This window comes from Globicephala melas, chromosome 1 (genome assembly GCF_963455315.2).
Source record: "Globicephala melas chromosome 1, mGloMel1.2, whole genome shotgun sequence".
NCBI lineage: Eukaryota > Metazoa > Chordata > Mammalia > Artiodactyla > Delphinidae > Globicephala > Globicephala melas.
In genome coordinates, this window is record NC_083314.1 from 109,524,620 (window position 1) to 109,539,733 (window position 15,114).

At 39.5% G+C, this 15,114-nt stretch overlaps 1 protein-coding gene across 2 annotated transcripts in view; it reads right to left on the reverse strand.

The window, feature by feature from the left end:
• Positions 1-15,114, reverse strand: part of LRRC8B (leucine rich repeat containing 8 VRAC subunit B) — a 75,559-nt gene that overhangs the window by 46,488 nt on the left and 13,957 nt on the right. The gene's annotated exons all lie outside the window — the stretch shown is intronic.

Below are 15,114 nucleotides of genomic sequence, written 5' to 3' on the forward strand. Positions count from 1 at the left end.
CAGTCCTCATCCTGAAGCTCCCTAGGGGCCCATCCAGAGTCACCCCATTAGCATAAAGCCAGGTAGGGCTGAAAGGGGCTCATCATGAGTAATAAAAGATGCTCGTGCCAGGAAATTCCAAGGGTTTTAGGAGCTCTGTGCCAGAAACTGAGGGCAAAGACCAAATATATATGTATTTCTTATACCACTCATAGACTCCCACTGCGTGAGAATAGTCTTACAGGAGGGCTAATTCTTATTCAAACTAGCTGCAATTTGCAACAGTGCCAAGCAGTCCACTTAGAAGGCCAAGCTCACCTGCAAGGGCCAAATAGAGCAGGCAGTCATTTAAGCCACGGATGTCCTGAGTTAATGACTTAGAGAAGTTACTTCTTAAGGGACCCCTTCTCTGACCAGGCCCTTCACAATGTGTTCTTTTAGTTCTCTATTCCTTGTTTTCACAGCACTTAGCACACACCTTCGTGTAATTGTTCGATTAAGGTTTACTTCTCTCCCACTAAAGTATAAGCTCTATACTTTAGAGACAGATACATGTCTCATGCTCATCATTGTATCCCCAGGGCTTAGTAGGCAGAAGCTGCTAGTAAATATTAAATGAACATTAAAAGAATTAAAATTAGAACCCCCTCCCCCCCCTTGCTTGGAGCAAAGACCAGAACAACTTCCTATAGTGACCACAGTATCTTATCTTCAAATCACCTAATTCCACAAGACATGCAAAGGCCCCTGAATCCTTTAGGAGATAAAGTCTCTATTCCAGCCCTCTCAAAAAGAGAAAAGAGATTTAGCTTAGCCATGGCCTTACGAATAATTTGAGGCAGCTCTGGGGATACTGAAGTGATAAGAGTAAGGTCAGGCTTCTAAAAGAACCCACAAAGAACTAATAGGAATCAGGTAGATTGTCCACATTCCAAAGAAGGTGAGTGGTAGGGTTTCTGCACATTGGGTTGGCCTTGGGCTTTAGAATTCAGAGGACTCTGCAGCTTCACTTGGTGTTAGCAAAGAAGAGAAGCCATGTTCTCTCTAGAACTGTGATGGCTTCCCAGGAAACAAAAGCCACATTCCCGGTCTGGAAGTTTAACACATGACTTCTAAACGAGGGTGGGGCTTGGTGTGGCTCAGGGACAAATCCAGCTGCACAGCGTGCATCATCTCCTGTCAGTGACCGAGTTATCTCCTTTGTGCACAGCAAATGAATCTACGGTTATTTCTTAGCAACAGACTTGAAGGTAGAAGGATTGCCGCAAGAAAGCTAATGGTGTCTTTTTTTCCTGTCTCCATTTTTTTCCCCTAACCCCTACACAAGAAATAACATTTTTCTATTTACATTTGACAACATCTTGTGTTTCCATTGTGGGAAGTCTTATTCACTGAAGGAAGGCAACAACTTAGTCACTGTTAGTTGAACAGAGATAGAAATGAAGAGGGCCCTATGTGCTAGCAACTTGTGTCATGGCCAGAGATGGGGTACCGAGAGAGTATAGGAGGACTGTCACATCTTGCATCCACTAAGTGTCCTCAACAATCATGACCTAGCTTCTGCTGGGTGCAAAGCATCATCATCCCAGATTTTGAAAGGGACATAAAGGTGTCAAACTCAAACATGAACTTCAAAAAGACCTTATGCTTTGGTAAATAATGCGTGAATACAAGAAAGATCAAACAAATGGATTACACAGTTATGTTTTAAGGCAATATATGCCAAAGAAATAATGGTCATTGCTCAGGTGTTATGAGTTGGACCAAGAAAAATGCATAGGATTTATATAAATGGGAGGTGAAGGGATGAGGGGTAGAAGGGAGGATTAATATTTTTTGTGAAGGAATGAGGAACAAATAAAGAAGGTAGGAGGAAGCCAGGGTGAATTTAAGGAGTTAGTGAAGAGACATGTGTGGGTGGAATGGAAGTTTTGAGACAGTAATAATGGAGATAAGAGTGGAAAGTAGATTTGGGTCAAATAAAGTCTAGAATGTCAGGCTAAGAAGTTTTCAAGACACAGCTCAGCCCTTAGCATATAACAGGCACCTGAGAAATAACTGTTTTGAAATAAAAATATCACTTGTTGAATTAACAGTCATATATTTTTATGAGAGCAGAAAGGAATTTAGATTTGATCACACAAGCAGTAGGGAATCACTGATGGTATCTGAGCAGAGCAATGATGGAAAAAAATACATGTAAGGACATATTAGTGTATATTAGGGAAATTAATTTGAAAGCATCAGGAAGAATTCATTGGAAGGGATTTGAGAATGAGAGCAGGAAGCCTAATTCTATATTAGGGTATATATCAGACCACCTTGTAAAATAAAACATAAAGGACTTCATAATTAAAATATCAAGTAGAAAAGTAGTTATGCTTAAAAAAATTACGCTTTCAGATTAGCCAGTAAAATGATGCAACTGGACAAAACAATTAGATTTTGAGGGAGCAGACTTTTCCTAAAAGTCTTAATTGATGTTTTCAAAAGAGAAGTGGATTTGATTAGGTTTTCTACACTAGATGGTACTTGAAAACTTTGGTAGAAATTAGATGCATTGGGATAAAAATATCAGTTTTAGAATTAGTAGCCAAATATTTCATGCAATGTTATAACACATAAGAACAGTCATTTAAACACACACACACACACACACACACACACACACACACACACACACACACACACACACACACACACACACACACACACACACACACACACACACACACACACACTGGTGCCTGATACACTAGTGGCCATGTTAGATACACCCTAAGCAAGCCATCAGCCCAAGAGTATACCGGGCCTTTCTTTTGGAAAAATCATTAGGCATATGTCACTCACCATGCAATCAAACCTCTGTTTAAAATCAAGTTACAATTACTCTAATTATGGGCCTACATTTCACTTGATTCACAGCTGGTGCCTAATCAAACAGTTCTGTAGGCTTCAACACAAGGTAACTTAATTAAATTCAGTGGGAAAAGTTTTTTTTTTTTCCCTTAAGTTTTCTTTAAGCAACTGACTTACCAATTTAGGCATCAGAAATCTTATTTTTATAAAAATTACTACATGAACTAAATCTAAATCAAACCAAAATGCATCTATTAAAAAACAATACTCATGTCTCATAAACACTTTGTTTAAATATTTCCCAGCAACAGCCTTGTGTGGACAAACCGGGAAGTGAAACCAAATACGATCATATTGTGAAAGCAGAGTAAAATGAAAGAGTACATTTGGAATTAGCTGAAGCACTATTAAGATTTCATTTAAAAACTCATCCCTTGGAAACATCAATTTAATTAAAGCAGTAATAAGAGGAATTGCAAAAGCAGAAGTCTTCATTTTGTCTGGCAATTTCCCTCAATGCGAATGCCTTTTCCTGTGGCCAGGTTGGCTCATCTGAAATGCTAGCGCTTACCTGGTGAATGCAGAACAGGGTTAAGCTATCATTTTCATGCTACTAAGTCAGCCCTGCAACAAAACAATCACAGTCTTTAATGACTTACTTTGGAGAAATGTACCTTTTGCTTCTAAGGTAACAAGCAAATCCCACTTCTCCTAATTGTTTTGCTGGGATTACTGTCATTCCCTGTATTTTACTTTAAATTATAAACGCCTTAAAAACAGGAACCATATTTTACAGTTGGATTAGATTGTTTTTTAACTGAGTATGAAGACTCAGTGACCCAGACATAGCAAGAGTTATAAATATATAATGATTCTTCTTATTCTTATTCTTATTGTTCAAGGATAGTGTCATCAAACAAGACTTGTCACAGTTCATATTCTCCTTCTAGTCAGAATCATAAATCCCTGCACTCCACCACCATATCCCTCATTCCTAGAAGGATGCCTGTGGAAGAGGCAGCTAGAAGATACCTGTGCAAAAACAGAATGAAGTCTCACTATTATTTTTTATTCTTATTTTTGATTTTAAGCAGGATTTGAGTAAGCTTAATATGAGAAATAATGCAATATTTGTACGGGTATTTCTTAGCAATCTAAATAAGGTAGTTCCTAAACTACTTATGACTTCAGCAAGTAATCAGGTACCCCCTGTCAGACACTGCACAAACACAACGCAAATGCGAACATCAGTGCTACTCTGCAGACAAAGCAGACACACTGCTGCTACACACGAGAATGAAATTTAAAGGGAAAAAAACCTATGTAAGTAGTGACATTCATTGGCATGTATATGGGCCTGTATAAACATGTGTGTGTGCATAATAGTATACATAATCATGCGGGTAGGGAATTCGATAAACATTTGCTAGCCTACTCTGTGCAAGAAGTGTATTACTCCTAAGAAGATGAGGCAATTCTATTGCCATCGCGTAAACAGATTGAAGAGACTGCCTCTGGGACTAACGAGCTCAGCTATGAACCCATAAGTCAGTATGGAGGCAGGCCAGCTGCCTAGGTCGTCTCCTTCCCTCTGCTCACCTCATTTTCTCCTGGTTACCCTCTCACTCCCTGTACTTTCACTCTAGTGCCTGATAGTTTATGCTTGTAATTACTGGATTCTCTTGACGGGGGAGAATTTGTTGAACATTTGCTGTGGTGTGGGCTAAATAGGACAAGAAGGAATGACAGTCACTAAATGACAATTTATTTTACTTCTGCATTTCACCTCATATCTACCCTTAAAATACTCAAAGTTAGGGAGACGGGAAACATACACAAAATGAATAGGGAACAGGAATACATATAATCAAGAATTAAACAGCATAGTTGAGACAACAATGAGATACCTCTGCATAATGCTTTCAAGTTTATGGAGCATTTTTTCCCCATAAGTCATTTAAATCACTCACCTGACTTTACGATAAGGATACCAGCTCAGAGAGAAAAAAATAAGCTGCCTAAGTCAGATGTCTGGTGAACAAGAGCTTGATCCCATAACTGACACCAAATATCGTGTTGTTCTCACCATCAGAAGCTGCCTCTCACAAAGGCCAACAATTATAGTTCAGGGAATGGAGAAAGCAGCACAGCTGATGTGCGTCTGAGCCTTTCGGGATATGCAGGAGCTAGATCAGGAAGGGCAAGAGCAGGGAGTCTTGAGTGGGGAAGAGCAATGAGGCAGCAGGTCCCACTGGGGAGGGAATCTTCATAGCCAGAGATGACTTCACAAATAAGTGAGGCACTTAGGACAGTTAGGACTTAAGATTCCAGAATGAAGAGTATGGCTTGACCTGACTCACAAAAGAGAACCATTATAGATTCTAAAACAGAATGCAAGCAATGTTTTAGGAGAAGTAACCTAGTGGGGCATGGGAGATACACTGGGGCAGGAGAAGGGAGGGGAGGCAGAATGGAGGCAAGGGTACCAGGTAGGATCCTACTGCAGTAATTCAATAACTGAGTAGTCAGGACCTGAACAGGGGAGTGTCAGTGAAAATGACAGGAGTGAATTTAAGTAGCAGTAACAGAAAAAATCGGACACTATTGGCTGATGGGAGAGATGAGGAAAGGAAATAGGAATAAAGTTGGGTGAAAGGCTTGATCATAAAGTGTGAGTTAATATTCCAATATTCATTGGAAGATCAATGAGCAATCTGGTGAATTTCCTCTTTCACTATGAATCAAGGATAATTTACTAACATAATTAAGGTTTTATACCTTTATTAGGGATTTGGTGTAGCTAAGTTTTGACCAAGTACTGCTCTTGGGAGTGAACCCCATGGAAAAGTTGAAGAAGGTGAGGTAAAAAGGCCATTTAGGTTCAGATCATAAAGAGACTTGGGTACCATGCTATGGAATCCATGAAGGTTTTTATACAAGGAAGTGAAATGATCTGGTCAGTGTCAAATTTCAAATTTAGAAGTTTAGTATTTGCTGCTTTGATAGCAGCATGGAGGGTTCATTAGAAGGGGGAATGTACGATATAGGTTAAGAGACCAGATCAATAGTCCAAGGGATAAAAACAAGAAAGAAGGCTTGAACTAAGATGTGACTAAGCATGAGGAGAAGGGGGGATAAAAGCAAATACTTTTAAGCACTTTTAAGTACCATCATTCTTTAGTACTTTCAAGCAGGTACTCTGCTAAATAGTTTATGGGCATGGATTCTAGAGTTACTCAGGTGTTGATCAGGACTGGTGGCAGACTAGATATTAAGCCAAGGCTGAAGGACAAAAGACCACCCTGGTTTTGGCCACAAGGTCAATGGTGAAAATTGGTCAGTGGAGGCTGATGAATGTGGTTTTTAAAAACACTGAGTTTGCAGTACCTGTGGGTCATTTAGGTGGTGAGGTCTAGTAGGCAGCTGGAAATAAACTGGAGCCTGGGGAGAGGAGAACATATGTGTTTGTTAGACTGTTCATTTTTGCTGCTGACCTTGGCCAATGTTGGATTTCAAGGCTTGCACTTGGTAATTTGGAATAGAGAAGTAAACGTAGACTGAGTCCATCTCCTGCATAAAGGAGTTAGTTCACTTAATACTTGCCTTTGTGAATATTTCTATTTAAAGATGAGACAATTTAATTTTTTATGAAGGCAATCAAGTTGACTAAAACATGTCTATATGTTATAAAACACACACACACACACACACACACACACACATCTCTTTGTGTGGCTTCTACTTGTCTGCCCAACTGGAGGTAAACAGGACTGGAAGATTTTTTTTTTTTGCAGTACGCGGGCCTCTCGCTGTTGTGGCCTCTCCCGTTGCAGAGCACAGGCTCCGGACGCGCAGGCTCAGCGGCCATGGCTCACGGGCCCAGCCGCTCCGCGGCATGTGGGATCCTCCCGGACCGGGGCACGAACCCATGTCCCCTGCATCGGCAGGTGGACTCTCAACCACTGCGCCACCAGGGAAGCCCAGGACTGGAAGATTTTAAATAACTTCCAGGCTCCCTGTTGTAGGTGCTCACTACCATCCTGATCATGAATGGCCAACTCTCTAACAAAATGTGTAAGGGCATATTTTTCATTGTACTTCAGTGTAAAAAAGCTGCTCTCCCATGCTACTTAAACTTCATTTTGTGCTTTAAACCTGCTGGTTGGTTGTAGGAACAGTGAATATATTTAGCTCATCAACAGAGTTAATAGAAACAGGAAGGAATTTCAGATATGGTATGTTTTGTATTTTTATAAATATCAATCTTTCCTTTGCTAGCTTTGATAGAATTGGGAAATGTATCCTTGGGGAATCTAATTCTGAAGAATACTTCTTGTTTTGTTCTTCTCTATGTAATTTATCTCTGTTTAATGTACTATATAATTATTTTGTCTATTTTCTGTGTCTAGGCGGTAAGCTCCAAGAGCACAGACCTTTTATCTGTAAGGTTCAATGATGTATCCCCAGCTTTTAACGCAGATAATAGGAGCTCAATAAATAACTGCTGAGTGAATAAATCACAGTCCTGTGATTACTGTACTTCAAGAACTTGACGTGTTTTTTCTTAGCAATCATGACTCAATCTCCATGTTCCAACTTCTTCTTGAACCATGCTTTCTATTTACATACTCCAGAGAAATTCTTTTAGGACCTGTATCATGGTGGGATCTTGCAGGGCATTGAAGGTTATTGGTACAAAGAAATGAACATGGGGAAAACTGTAGCCAAGTGTCAAAACCTCCTAGGTTCTCCAGGTGATTCCTCTGCGTAGTTCTGTCTTATAAGGAAGAGTTATGATTCTTCTACCCTCCTACCCTGACTTCTGGTTTCCTGATCTCAATTCCTGTTTTCAGCATCTGCTTCAAGCTAGACTTCCTTTTGGTATTCTGACCCCAGCTTACCTGAGTTTGACATCTGTTATTTTCATTGCTTGACATTTTGATTTTGTGGGGGGGGGGGCGGGGGGGTTAAACCTAGAGAATGGTCTAAGCCTGTATTTCTTACACAACCTAGAAACTCACATAACTTAAAATTATAAGATATTATACACTACTTTCCCCTCAAGGTTCTTATTGCCCTTCCCTGTCCCCCTTATAAATCTAATAATTTCCGCACCACTCTGTCTGATGGGCTAATCACCATGACCACTTGCATTCCTTATTCTATATAAATTTTTTTTCTGGTCAACTACATTTGGTAAGTAGGAATTATTATACAATCAAAGACACGAAGAAAACTACTACCATTCTCCAGATGCATATTACGAATGAAATTTAAAAGGACTTCAAACTTAGAAAAAAAGAGATGTATTCTAAGCTACAAATTTATGCTACAAACTATCCATTTGATGTCTAGATATATACTAGAAAAAAATACTGTACTTCTGCACTTTTTTGTGAGATGTAGTCAGTATACAACCTAGGCTATGTGCTTTAAGTCATTGGATTGGGTCTAATTTAATTCATAGGCCAACAATTCCAAACGCATCAATTCTACCAGCAAGCCAATGTTTAGAAAGGCTCTCTTCATCTGCAGAGAAGACAATTCACTTGACAGCACTCCTTTCTTGAGAAATGACTCAAATCAGTTAGACTGAAAATAAATCTAGAGGGTACACAGCTGTCATACAGCCCAAAGTAGTCCTCTGAGCAATAACTTGATTCATTTTTCCCTAACTGTACAACTGGTTCTGCAAACAGGATTGCAATCCAACAATGCATTTTTGCCCCACTGTGAAGAGAGAGCTTTTCAGTGCCCGTGTTGGATTCCTTTATACTTACAGGTATGGTAAACTGCACATAGTGATTCCTTGATTTTATTTAATGAGAAACAGACATTTAAGCTCAATGATCTATGTCAACCAGTTACAAATAAGGTCTCTAAAATTAGAGAATAATATTTTATCAATGTTAGCATCAAAGTCTGAGGGACAGACAGGTACCAGATTGCCTCCTGGGTATAGGCAACTTATTTATTTATATTGTAACATTCCTTCATTATTAACTTTTTATTATGGAAAATTTAAAACATACATAAAAGTAGAGAGAGTAGTAGTATAATGAAGCCCATGTGCCCATCACTCTGATACAACAGTCATGATACCCACTCCAACTGGATTATTTGAAACAAATTCTAGACATTATATTTTATCTGGCTTATTTCAGTATGCATCTCCAAAAGGTAAAGAGTTTAAAAAATATAACCACAATATCATAATCATACCCAGTAGTGTGCTGGTAGGTATTTTACAACCAGTTCTCTGGCCAGGGGGGCGGGGAGGGAGGAGGGGGATGGCCCTGATTTGTAGTCTTTGCCAATTTCCGTGGGGTTGATAATAAACGTGCAGCACACATTCAGTACCTCGACTACGCAGAGACATTAGCTACAAATAACCTTAAGAGCACAGATAACAGCAAATTATAGAAAAATTAGTAGGAAGTGATAAATTTTGGGTGTTACTTTTATTTTAATACTTCAAGTTTGTGTAATTTTTTAATGCTTGTGTTTAACAACTGGCTTGCAAAATTCCTGAAAACATAACAATCGTCTCTCGTCAACTCTAGCATACCACTGAATCACATCCAAATAATTAATAATTCCTTAATATTACCAACTATCCAAATTTCTCTCCTATTTTTCCTCAGCAATAGAGAAACATTTTAAGCAGGAAGGAAGAGGGAACTTTGCTTCAGAAAGCTACAGCAAAGAGTTAGGCTTTCTAAACGGTTGGGTGCTTCTGTGTGTAACTGTCTGCTGTTAAAGGCTGTTTCCAGGAGGTTAAATTAGGTGCCGTCATGCATATGTGCCTCTATATTACTGGGCAATCAGCAGTGTTTTTATTTCGCTTTTACTGCCCATTCTCAGGCACACGAGAGAGAGAGTTTGAAAAGGAGTAGAGAAGGAACTTGGCAGATGGGAAAATAAGTCTTTTCCAGGTAAACAACCATAAAATGGAGTGTTCTACAAGAAAGATTCCTAAGATGTGACACCTTCTGTCACACCACTGTTGAAACTCAGTTTGTAAAAGCCCTCTTTAAATGTGCCTTCCAGAACTGAATACGGCATGTCAGGTGTGGTGGCGGCTAAGACACCCCCTAAGTGGGTCTGCTGTCATCCCTGATGAGGATGCCAGGCTGCACTGTGACCCCACCTTCAGCTCATAGTCAAGTCCAACTTAAGTCTCGTAAATGAACTAGTGTCTACCGGCACTCACCCAGACTCCAGAGTTACATTCATGAACTCCCTCCCACCACCAAATGCGTTTCCAAACTATCTTTCCAACATCATTTCCCACTGCGCCTTTGAACAAACCCTTTATTCCAGATAGGCCAGCCTACCCACCGTCCAAAAATATTACATACCATTTTTATATTTTAAACTTTTTATTATGAAAAAGCCCTAATATAAAAGTATAAATAATAGTATAAGGAAGCCCCATGTACCCTTCACTCAGCTTCAACAATTATCAACTCATATCACACCCATGCCCAGGATTATTTTGAAGCAAATCCTGGACGTATCATTTCACAATTATTTCAGTACTGCATACATTCTGTCCCGTACGTCTCTGCTCAGATATTTCCCTTCCACCCCCTTCACCTTTCCAAATTCTATCTCATCCTGCCAGGCTCAGTTTGGGTCTCACTTCCTACATTGTTTCCACTGAACTTGTCACTTAGTTATATGTCTCCTTGGGCATCTCTCTTATTGCTGTCCTGCTGTTCTGTACCTCCTAAGCTGTATACTCACAATGTCATTAGCCTGGAAAGCAGGAAACTGCTCTCACTACACAGACAGTGCAATGATAATGCTTAGTAGGAAGAGTACTAAAGAATAACAACCTGGTTTTAGAAAGTTTATTAAAATTTGGTACACCAATTTCACACAGCCTATTGACTCAATTGCTTATATGGCAAACGTCTCATGGCATAGAACAGGGTGTGCCCACAAAGTATGACAGGCCAGAAAGAACACTAGACATGAAGCTAAAAGAACTATCTCTTCTCCTAGTCCTTCTGTTTGTGTGTCATGTTGGGTTATATTGAGTGACTTCTCAAAGTTCACCTATAAAATAGGAATTAACTGTAGCCATTCTCTCTCTCTCTCTCTCTCTCTCACTGGACTGTCAGAGTCAAATGCGATTATTTATGTAAAGATGGCCTTGTAATTATAAAGCATGTTGTTGATACACATCATTACCGGTAAATGCAGAAACGGTTGGCCATCTGATTTGATAGTAAGAAAAACTATTGCTTTGGATCCTGAATATATGAGAATAAATTTAAGCTCTCAACAGGGAAAATGGGAATGTGAAAGATAGTACAGAGATCAGATGGGATTTAGAACCAACAAAATTAACCCTAGAGGAATTCAGGAGCATACCTAGATTGTAGTTCAAACACCACTGCCTTATAATTAAAACAGACCAATTAAAGGACCCTGAAAAAGAGACTGCAAAGGAAGCAAGATATACTGTCAGCTATTTAAGAAAAATTCCTGTTACGTTACTTAAATGAAAAGGCAAAATTCAACATCTGATGCCCTCCTTCAAATAAAACTGCAGAATTATCCCCCAAAATGGCTATAATTCTGAATTTATTTTCTCCTAGGATATTTTCAAAGTCTTTGACTTCTCAACTTTTCCTTTTGCTTTGTCAAAGAACAATCATTACTATCACTCTGCAAACATTTATCATATTATACTAAACACTACTTAAATTACAATAGAATTGAGGTCTCTCCTTCCTCCAGCAGAAAAGAGGATAGATGGCTTTATCAAAAAAAATGCTGTTCTGCAACTGACACTGCTAGCTGTCATTGGAGTCCTGTGAGAGACAGGTTCAGCCTATCTAAACCGTCCATTAGAATATTAATATTATACGTTTTCTTGCAAGTAAACGAAAATTACAAGGGGTGAGGAAAAGGCTTAAATTTTTTAAAACTCTGGATAATCTAGGCCAATGTAGAAAAAAGGGTTTTTCAACTTTGGACATTAACAGAATTTAGCAATAGTTGGTAAAAACAACAGCTGCTAAGCCTGGTAAACCCACATGAGATTATTAGGTCAAAAATCACAGAAATACAGAGAACATTTCAAAACTCCCAGCACACTGACAACAAAGGACCAAAGTGAAATCTCATTAGGAAAGGAAATGGTTTTAGAAAGAACTTTTTTTTTTATAAGACTGCTGCACCATGTGTAACATCTCTGAGGACTTCACTAGAGAGGAAAAACACAGAATCAAGAGTGAACTACAGAACAGTTTCCTTCCTCTGTTCCCTTTCCCCTCTCATCATTCTCCAATGCACACACCAGGCAACTCTCTGCATCCTTACAACTCATTCTCCATTCACAAAAACACTGATACAGAGATTTAAAAAAAAATCATCATTTTTCAAAAATGAGATCATATTGTTAGAATAAACTTTCTCTCGTCTAGATCACTTTAAGATAAGGAAACTACCAGTCACTGATTCAGTCACCTTCATGCAGAACAGGAAAAGAAACAAAGGAGCTCCAAGGCTTCTAACAGATAAAAATGAGAATTTTATGCTCTCTAGATTTATGTGGCTTCTGAGTATTGTTACCCATGCCGATCAATTATCATGAAAGACTTTTCAAAGTTAAAGTCTACACATCGCAAAATATGCATTAAAAATGTGAAGGACCATACGTTTTTTACTTGTTCATTTGCTGAATAATTCAAGGTTGAATTTCAGAGAATGTGAAGATTGAACAAATTTCAGGCTATAACAAAAACTTAGAGGCTTTTCCAATCTGGTCCTGGGACAGCTATAATTTCTTCTAATTTGTAGTGTTCCTGTACAATCAATAACTATATAAAAGCCTAATTTTCCAGCATTAGGTACTTTGACTCTAAAAATAACCAGGAAAAAGTCCATTTAAGCCTAGTTAACTGAAACAACAAATTATAAATCATCAAAAGACAAATCAAGTGGAACCTACCCTAATAGTTCTTCCTAGGTAGATAAGACAAAACAAGCCCAGTGTTTTGTGAGGCCCTTACAAGTAGCTGATGTGAGGATGAAGTAGTCAAGTTCGCTCAGTATATTGTAACACTCAGTTGTGGAAGCTAATGCTCACTCACCACAAGATAACCAACCACATGTAAATATTCTTCTAAGCCCTTTATATCCATTAACTAATTTATGCTCCCAACAACTCCATGAGGTTATCTCCACTTTACAGATGAGGCAACTGAGACAGAGTTATGGGATTTATCTATGCCTGCACAACCAGTAAACTCGTAAGACTGGCAAGAATGTGAATAATCTTCAAAGACATCTCTAAGGGGAATAAAAAGTAGCTCAGCTCAATAAAATGAACAGCACACTAAACGTACACTCATTCATTCACCCCTTCCTTCAGTCATGGGTGTAGCAGGAGGAGTCAGCAAAATGACTAAGGAGAGTGAACTCTTGTCCTGACTAACATCTACCTTATTTGCGAGCTAAGCTACACAGTCTCTCAGAACACCAGCTTAATCGTAAAAATAGACATAGCTCTACCTGGCCTTTCTCCCTTCACATTGATGATAACATCAAATGCAATGGATACTCCTTTCGCCCAGGAGGCTTCAGAAAACAACTGCCCATGAAGGAGGAAACTCCTGGCAAATACAAGCCCTGCTCCCCCCATAAAACCTACCCAACGTGCCCACAGTTTTCAAGCCTTCTGGGAAACAAGGAACTGTCCTGTGTGGAGTGATTACCTGCTTTCCACAGACTTCTCCTGTGCAAAAAGAGTCATTATTCTTCCCACAGAACACACACTACTTCTCCCAAGTCTTCTCTCATTTCTAGTAAGACACTCTACTCATGTTTACAAGCTGTCTTAATCCATTCGGGCTGCTATCACAAACTCCCATAGACTGGGTGGCTCAATCAACAACATTTATTTCTCACAGTTCTAGAACCTGAGAAGTCCAGTACCAAGGTGCCAGAAGATTCAGTGTCTGGTGAGAGCTCACTTGCTGGTTCACAGAAGGACCTCTTCTCGTTGTGTCCACACATGGTTGGAAGGGCAAGGAGCTCTCGGAGTCTCTTTCATAAGGGCACTAATCCTATTCTTGAAGGCTCTACCCCCATGACTTAATTACCTCCCAAAGACACCCTCCCCAATACCGTCACCTTAAGGATTAGGTTTTAACATATGAATTTTGCGGGGGACATACTCAGCCTATAGCAAAGCTATGATTTTTAAAGTTGTGCTAATATAAGTACATTCACTGGTAACCTGAAATTTGAGGATTTGGGGGACTCCATAAATAATCAGAAGGAACTTAGTCCCTTCCTTCTACAAAAAACTGAAAAGTTATAAATTATAGTAAAACTAGTAAAACTTCAGTAAGCATAGATGGACTTATGTAATTACCATGGGATGCTTGTGATGAAAGAAAATGAGAATATGTACTCCTATGACCTCTTCCTCAAGTTTTTTTCATATGAGCCTCCTCTGCTCCATCCCCACTGCCCTACTGGGTCTCCCAACATGACCTCTCACATCTCCAACACATCCTCCACATAACGGCCAGCATCACTTCCCAAAACAAATCTGATGTTACCTTCTGCTTCAAAACCTTCCTTGTGGCTCCTGGGCTCCTCCTGATGAAGCTGAGTGCTGCTTATGGGGTTAAAAATGTATCTCTAAGGCCACCCCAGGCAGAGGCTGAGCCAGAATCAGCACTGGGAGTTCCAACTCCCACTCTAGTCTCCAGTGTTCTCATTCTTGCATTCATGACACAAAGGGGAATAGCTGACTTTGGCAGGGAGGGCTACACTGGGTATATATTTAAAAAACTCAAAGTGTGAGATTGATTCCAAGCATATTTTCACATCAGTGTAAGAGACATTATAGCAGATAAAACTGGCAAAATACTATTTCATCAGGCAAAAAGAAAGGAGCCACATGGCCAAAGAAACAAGATTTTAGAGCCAAAAAGAACTTCAGGCCCTCATGCCACAATGCAACAGACACATAGAATGTTCACCTACTTTAGCTCCAAAAATTTGATTCACATCCCATGACTTTACATACTAAAACATTGTGCTAAAAACTATTTTCCCTCTACATAAAACACAAACATAAAACATAAGTGATGCATAAGTGTTTTATAAGTGATTATAAAACATAATATTCGGGGCTTCCCTGGTGGCGCAGTGGTTGAGATTCCGCCTGCCAATGCAGGGGACGCGGGTTCGTGTCCCAGTCCGGGAGGATCCCACATGCCGCAGAGCGGCTGGGCCCGTGAGCCA